The sequence below is a fragment of the Pyrgilauda ruficollis genome, unplaced genomic scaffold (genome assembly GCF_017590135.1).
Source record: "Pyrgilauda ruficollis isolate IOZ18807 unplaced genomic scaffold, ASM1759013v1 scaffold894, whole genome shotgun sequence".
Lineage (NCBI taxonomy): Eukaryota > Metazoa > Chordata > Aves > Passeriformes > Passeridae > Pyrgilauda > Pyrgilauda ruficollis.
The window spans coordinates 1-8,609 of NW_024530977.1; the positions used below are offsets into that span (position 1 = coordinate 1).

The 8,609-nt window shown below is 44.0% G+C and overlaps 1 long non-coding RNA gene across 1 annotated transcript; it reads right to left on the reverse strand.

Annotated features, from left to right (window-relative positions):
* Positions 1-705: 705 nt before the first annotated feature.
* Positions 706-8,394, reverse strand: LOC121364751. The gene is made up of 3 exons (XR_005956900.1): positions 8,360-8,394; positions 3,906-4,006; positions 706-717 (listed from the first exon to the last, which is right to left on the reverse strand). It is a non-coding gene; the product is annotated as an uncharacterized LOC121364751 (long non-coding RNA).
* Between the last annotated feature and the right edge of the window lie 215 nt (positions 8,395-8,609).

The window sequence follows — 8,609 nt, forward strand, 5'->3', positions numbered from 1 at the left end:
GGGGGAGGGGAACAACGGGAATTCCCTCGGGGATTTGGGGATTTGGGAATTCCCTACCGGGCACCTGGGGGGAGGGGAACAACGGGAATTCCCTCGGGGATTTGGGGATTTGGGAATTCCCTACCGGGCACCTGGGGAGGGGAACAACGGGAATTCCCTTGGGAATTTGGGAATTTGGGGATTTGGGAATTCCCTACCGGGCACCTGGGGAGGGGAACAACGGGAATTCCCTTGGGAATTTCCTGGGGATTTGGGAATTCCCTACCGGGCACCTGGGGGGAGGGGAACAACAGGAATTCGGGAATTTCCTCGGAATTTGGGAATTTAGGGATTCCCTACCGGGCACCTGGGGCGGAACAATGGGAATTCGGGAATTCCCTCGGAATTTGGGGATTTGGGAATTCCCTACCGGGCACCTGGAGGGAACAACAACGGGAATTCGGGAATTTGGGGATTTGGGAATTCCCTACCGGGCACCTGGAGGGAACAACAACGGGAATTCGGGAATTTGGGGATTTGGGAATTCCCTACCGGGCACCTGGAGGGAACAACAACGGGAATTCGGGAATTTGGGGATTTGGGAATTCCCCACCGGGCACCTGGAGGGGAAAGAACAACAGGAATTCGGGAATTTCCTCGGGAATTTGGGGATTTAGGGATTCCCTACCGGGCACCTGGGGCGGAACAATGGGAATTTGGGAATTCCCTACCGGGCACCTGGGGCAGAACAACAGGAATTTGGGAATTTCCTCGGGAATTTGGGATGCCCCTACAGAGCGCTGGCAGGGAAAAAACAACAGGAATTTGGGATTTGCCTCGGGAATTTGGGAATTCCCTACTGAGCACCTGGTGGGGAAACAACGGGAATTTGGGATTTCCCTCAGGAATTTGGGAATTCCCAAAGGAGCACCTGGGGCAGAAACACAACAGGATTTTGGGAATTTCCCTCGGGATTTTGGGATTTGCCAAAGGACATCCTGAGGGTAAACAACAGGGAAAGGATTTGTTCTCAGGAATTTGGGATTTTCCTCGGGAATTTGGGATTTTCCTCGGGAATTTGGGATTTTTCATGGAAAAGGCAGAGCTGGGAGGGGATTTCCAGGGATTGGGATTCCTGCGATTCCCAAGGATTTGGAATTCCCAGGGATCGGGGATTTTGGATTTTCAAGGATTTGGGATTCCCAAGATTCCCGGGGATTTGGGATTCCCGGAATTCCCAGGGATTTGGGACTCCCAATATTCCCCTGAATTTGGGGTTCCCATGGATTCGGGATTCCCAACATTCCCATGGATTTTGCATTCCTAGAATTCCCGGGGATTTGGGATTCCTGGATTTTCCACGGCATTGCTGAGGATGGAAAATTCCCGTTCCCCGGGCGGCCCAAGGGAAAAGCCGGAGCGCCGGGAATCGGCACCGAGGGAACAACGGGGAAGGCACCAAACCCAACCAAACCCAACGGAACCAAACCAAACGGAACCGAACTAAACCAAACAGAACCCAACAGAACCAAACCCAACCCAACGGCACCCAACCGATCCCAACGGAACCGAACTAAACCAAACAGAACCCAACAGAACCAAACCCAACCCAACGGCACCCAACCAAACCCAACGGAACCGAACTAAACCAAACCCAACGGAATCCAACCAAACCCAACCGAACCAAACCCAACCGAACCAAACCCAACTGAACCAAACCCAACCCAACCGAACGGCACCCAACCCAACGGAACCTAACCCAACCAAACAGAACCCAACAGAACCAAACCCAACCCAACGGCACCCAAACGAACCCAACGGAACCGAACCCAACGGAACCAAACCCAACGGAACCCAACCGCCAACGGAACCAAACCCAACGGAACCCAACCCAACGGCACCCAACCGAACCCAACGGAACCAAACTAAACCAAACAGAACCCAACAGAACCAAACCCAACCCAACCGAACCCAACTGAACCCAACGGAACCAAACCAAATCCAACCCAACCCAACCCAACCAAACAGAACCAAACCCAATCAAATCCAACCCAACGGCACCCAACCGAACCCAACGGAACCAAACAGAACCCAACAGAACCAAACCCAACCCAACGGAACCAAACTCAACCCAACGGAACCCAACAGAACCCAACGGAACCAAACCCAACTAAACGGAACCGAACTCAACTGAACAGAATCAAACCCAACCCAACCAATGGGACCAAACCCAAAGGGACCCAATCGAACCAAACCAAATGGGACCAAACCAAATGGAACCAAACTAAACTGAACCCAACCCAACCCGACCCAACAAAACCGAACAGACCCGAATGGATCCCAACCAAACGGAACCCGAAACAACCAAACCCAACCAAACCCAAACCGACAGAACCCAGCCAAACCCAACCCAACGGGACCAAACCCAACTCACCCAACCCAACAGAATGGACAGAATCCAACCCAATGGAACCCAACGGAACCAAATGGAACCAAACCCAACCCGACAGAACCAAACGGAACCGAACGGAACCACATGAAACCAAACCCAACAGAACCCAACGGAACGAAACCCAGTGGAACCAAACCCAACCCGACTGAACTGAACCCAACCAAACCCAAGACAACCCAATGGAACTGAAGGGAACCAAAGGAAACTGAAAACAACCCAACCTAACGGAACCAGACCCAACCCAATGGAACAAAATCAAAGCAAACCCAACCCGACAGAACCCAACCAAACAGAACCCAATGGAACGCAACAGAACCAAACCCAACCCAACCCAACCCAACAGAACTCAACAAACCGAACCAAACCAAGCCCAATGGAACCCAACAGAACCAAACCCAACTGAACCCAACCCAATCCACCTGCACCCCATGAAACCAAACCCAACCGAACAGAACGGAATCGAGCTGAACTGAAAACAACGGAACCCAACCCAACCCAATGGGACTGAACCAAACCCAACAGAACCAAACCCAACGCAACCCAAGAGACCTGAAATGAATCGAACAGAACCCAACTGAAAACAACCCAACAGAACCAAACCCAACCCAAGCCAAGAGAACCAAACTGAGCCCAACGGAATCGAACAGAACCAAACCCAACCCAACCAAACCCAACGCAACCAAACCCAACCCAATGGAACTGAACAGAACCAAACCTAACCCAGCCCAATGGAACCAAACTGAACCCAACAGAACCCAACAGATCCGAACCAAACAGAGCCAAACCCAACCCAACGGAACCCAACCCAACGCAACCCAACCCAACCCAACGCAACGGAACCGAACCAAGCCCAACAGAACCAAACCCAACCCAGTGGAACCGAACCAAACAGAACCCAACCCAACAGAACCAAACCAAACAGAGCCAAACCCAACCCAACATGAATTCAACCCAACCCCACCGAACCAAACCCAACCCAACCCAACGGAACCCAACCCAACCCAACGGAACCCATCGGAACCAAACCAAGCCCAATGGAACCGAACCTAACAGAACCGAAATACACAGAGCCAAACCCAACCCAACATGAACTCAACCCAACATGAACTCAACGGAACCAAACCCAACGGAACCAAACCAGAACCAAACCCAACCCAACCCAACGGAACCAAACCCAACCCAACCCAACGGAACCAAACGGAAGCAAAACGCACTAAAATAAAAGAAGATGGAATAGAATAAAACTTAAAAGCAAAACAAAATAAAATATTAAAATAAAACACAGAATACAAAAAAAACAAGGAAAATCCCCAAAAAATCTGGGAAAATTTCCCAGAAATCCTGGGAAAATCCCAAAAAAACTGGGAAAATTCTCCAAAAAATGGGGAAAAAGCCAAGGATTTTTTGCTGTTGACAATTCCCAAATATTTTATCAAACAAAACCTAAAATTCCAGGAAAAAGCTCCGAACTTACCTGGGAATTGTGGAGGTGAGGGCTGGACCATGGGAAATTTGGGATTTTCCAGGGAAATCCTAAAAGCTCAGGAATTCCATGGGAATTTAATATCCCAAATCCTGCAGAAAGAAAGATTTGGGATTATTTTGGGATTTTTTTTAGGGATTTTTCCTGGAATTTTGGGGTTTTTCCATGGATGGTTTGGTCTCAATCCCAAAAAATTCCAATGGAAAATGAATTTTTTGCTCATTCCGGATGGAAAAATGGGGAAAATCCTGGAAATTAAATTAAATAATTTTAAATTAATAGAAAATAATTTGATTTTTAAATAAATTCATTTTTTTCCATCTTGGGAGAATGGATGGGATTGGATTGAAGGGACCTTTCCTTAAAAATTCCAGGATTTCCTCAGGTTTTCCTAAAAATTATCCCAAAAATTCACAAAAATCCCAAAAAATTCACTAAGATTCTGAAAGATCCCAAAAACAACCCCAGAAATATCCACAAAATATCCACAAAATTGTCAAAAAATCCACCAAGATCTTAAAAAAAAACCCAAAAAACCAAAATCAAAAAAAAAAAAAACCAAAAAAAATCCATAATATCCCGAAATATCCTAAAAAAATCCACAAATTCTTCACAAAAATTCACAAAGATCCCAAAAAAATCCTAAAAATTTTTTTTAATGGAAAAAAAAATCCCCAAAAAAGTCCCCCACCCAAAATAAAAAAGAATCCTAAAAAAAAATCCCCAAAAAAATTCCAAAATATCCCAAAAATTTCCATTAAAATCCACCAAGATCCCAAAAAATTCCTTTAAAAATTTTTTTTATAATCCTTTAAAAAATCCTTGGAAAAAAGTGGAAAAAAAATCCCAGAAAAACAAAAGTAATTCCAAAAAATTCCATTAAAACCCAGCAAGATCCAGGAAAATTTGAAGAAATCCCAGAAAAGCTCCAGAAAATTCCAGAAATTTGGAAAAAATTCCAGAAAATTTGTGGAAATTCTGGGAAAAATTCAGGAAAAATTCAGGAAATTTCAGGAAAAAATGGGAGAATTCTGGGAAATTTGGGGGAAAATTCAGGAAATTCTGGGAAATTTGAGGAAATCTGGGGAAAAATTCATGAAATTCTGAGAAAAATTCAAGAAATTCCAAAAAAAATCTGGGAAAAGCTCCAGGAAATCCTGGAAATTTTGAAGAAATGCCAGGAAAAATTCAAGGAAATGTGGGAAAAGCTCCAGGAAATCCCAGAAAATTTGAGGAAATTTTGGGAAAAATTCAGGAAATCCCAGAAAATTTAAGGAAATTTGGGAAGAATCTGGGACACATCCAGGAAATCCTGGAAAATCTGAGGAAATTTTGGAAAAAATCAGGAAAATCTGGGAAAAATTCCAAGAAATTCTGAGAAAAACCCAGGACATTCTGAGAAAAATCTCATTAAAATTGGAGAAAATTTTGGGAAAAGCTCCAGGAAATTCCAGGGAAAATTTAGGGGAAAATTCAGGATTTTCACAGATTTTTCCTGAAAATTTCATGGATTTATCCCAAATTTTTTCATGAATTTTTTTTCTGGATTGATCCTGAATTTTTCATGGATTTTTAAATGAATTTATCCCAAATTTTTCACGGATTCTTCCTGAAAATTTCGCGGATTTATCCCGATTTTTTCCTGATTTTTTTCTTGATTTTTTTCCTGGTTTTATAATGGATTCATCCCGAATTTTTTATTAATTTTTCCTGGAATTATCCCAAATTTTTAATTCATTTCTTTCAGATTTTTCACTAATTTCTCCCAGATTTCTCCTGGATCTTTGCCAGGTTTTTCATTGATTTATCCAAGATTTTTCCTGATTTATCCCAAATTTTCCATGAATTTTTCCTGGATTTCTCCTGAATTTTTTATCAATTTCTCCCAGGTTTTCACGGATTTTTCCTGGATTTATCCCAGACTTTTTCATTAATTTCTCCTGAATTTTTCATGGATTTATCCCAGAATTTTCCTGAATTTTTCATGGATTTATCCCAAATTTTTCATTAATTTCTCCTGGATTTATCCCAAATTTTTAATGAATTTTTCCCAGGTTCTTCCTGGATTTTCCCTGAATTTCTCATGAATTTCTCCCAGATTTTTCCCAAATTTTTCACGGATTTTTCATCGATTTCTTCCAAATTTTTCATGGATTCATCCCGGATTTATTCCAGATTTTTTTGTGGATTTCTCCCAATTTTCTGCAGTTTTTGGGGTGAATTCCTTCAGAGACAGAAAACCCAGGAATAAAAAATTCCCTAAATTTCAAAACCCAGGAAAAAGAGCTCCAGAAATTCCAGAAATTCCTTGGATTTCCTCCATTTTTCCCTAAAATTCAAATATTTCCTCCATTTTCCCATGAAAATTCTGGAATTTTCTCCTTTTTTCCTCATAATTTCCCCCATTTTTCAAAAAAAATCCAGGAATTTTCTCGATTTTTCCCTAAAAATCCACTTTTTTCCCCTAAAAATCCCCAATTACCTCCCATTTTTCCCAAAAAATCCAAATATTTCTCCATTTTTCCCTAAAATATCCAAATATTTCTTCCATTTTCCCATGAAAATCCTGCAATTTTTTCATTTTTTTCCTGGAATTTATTCCATTTTCCCCCTAAAAATCCAAATATTTTCCCAGTTTTCCCAAAAATTCACTTTTTTTTTTCCTCCATTTCCCCCAAAAATCCATTTAAAAACCCCCAAAATTCCCTTTTTTTTTTTCACCCACAAAAATTTCCAGGAATTTTCCTCCCAATCCAAAAAAAAAAGGGAATAAAAATTGGAATTAATTGGGAATTTGGAAGGGTTTGGAAAGGGGGAAAATCTGAATTTTGGGGGGTTTTAATTCAACTTTTTCCACAAAAAAAGAGAAATATATAAATTAATTAATAAATTAATTAATTAATTGATTAATTGATGGATTTAAAATTCAATTATGGGAAAATTTAGGGGGGAAAAGGGAAAACATTGGGAATTATGGAAAAATTAGGGGGGAAAAGGAAAATTTTGGCATTTATGGAACATTTGGGGCAGAAATTTGGGAAAAATTGGGAATTATGGAAAAAATAGGGCAGAAAAAAGGGGGAAAATGGGGAATTCTGGAAAATTTAAGGGAGAAAAAAGGAAAATTTGGGGAATTATGAGAAAATTTAGGCAGAAAAAATGGGAATTGTGGAGAATTTAGGGCAGAAAATTGGGAAAAATTCAGGGAATTATGAGAAAATTTAGGGAAAATCTGGGAATTTTGGAAAATTTAGAGAAGAAAAAAGGGAAAAATTTGGGAATTATGGAAAATTTCGGGCAGAAAATTGGGAATTGTGAAAAATTAAGGGAAAAAATGGGAATTATGGAAAAAATAGTGGGGGAGGAAAAAATTGGGAATTACAGGAAATTTAGGGCAGGGAATGGGGGAAATATGGAAATTATGGAAAATTTAGGGCATGGAAAGAAAAAATGATGGGATTTACAAGAAATTTAAAGCAGGGTAAGGGAAAAAAAATTGGGAATTACACAAAAATTAGGGCAGGGAAAGGCAAAAATTTGGGGAATTACAGGAAATTTAGGGCAGGGAAAGGGAAAATTTCTGGGAATTCTGGAAAATTAGGACAGGGAAATAATAAATGATGGGATTTACAGGAAATTTAGGGGAGGGGAGGGGGAAAAATTTTGGGAATTACACAAAAATTAAGGCAAAAAAAGGAAATTTTGGAGAATGGAGGGCCCAGAGCCCCCTGCTCCCGATGCACCTGGCTCGGGAATGCCGCTCCAGAGACACCTGGAGCGGTGGGATCCTGAGGATTTGGAGGGAATTTCGTGGATATTTGGGGATATTTGAGGATATTTCGCGGATATTTGGGGATATTTTTGGATATTTTGGGAATGTCACCCTCACACAAAGCGCTGCCACCCGCAGCCAACCCCACCCCAGGGCCCGTCCCCATTGCCGGGGGCGGCGGTGCCATTTTCCAAGCGGGAATTAAAAAAAAAAAAAATTAAAAAATAAATTTAAAAAAAAAAAAAAAAAGCCGGGAATGAGGTCGGGAATTTCGAGCAGAGCGAGGAAGGAAGGAAGGAAGGAGAAGGTGAAGAGGCCGGAGCGCGGTGGGACTTTTGCAATCAACTTTCAACCCACGCCGAGCCGAGCCCTGAGGGGGCGGCTGAGGGAGGAGGGAGCGCGGGGTCCCTGAGGGGGGAGCGATGGCGGAGGGCGGGCACGGAGCGAGGGGAGGGGACGGAGCGAAGGAGAGGGAGACGGAGAGGGAGAGAGAGAGGAGAGAGGGGGAGGCGGCGGCCGCCATGGCCGGGAAGGAACGGGGAGCGGGGCCGCTGCTGCCTCGCTGCCCTGCCCAGCCCGGTGACAGCTGCCGGGGGAGCCGCGGGGAAGCGGCGCGGCCGCGGCTCCGCCCGCGGGGCCCCGCTCGTTCGCTCGCTCGCTCGCTCGCACTCACCTGCCGCTGCCAGGGCCGAGGCCGCGGGCCCGCCGTGCCCTCAGCCCCGGGGTCCCTTCGGTGTCCCCTCGGTGCCCTCAGCTCCCGGATCGTTCCCGGTGTCCCTTCGATGCCCTCAGCCTCCCGTGTCCCTCAGTGTCCCCTTGGTGTCCCCTCAGTGCCCTCAGCCCCAGTGTCCCCTCGGTGGCCCCTTGGTGTCCCCTCAGTCCCGGTGTCCCCTCAGTGTCCCCAGCCCCAGTGTCCCTTCAAT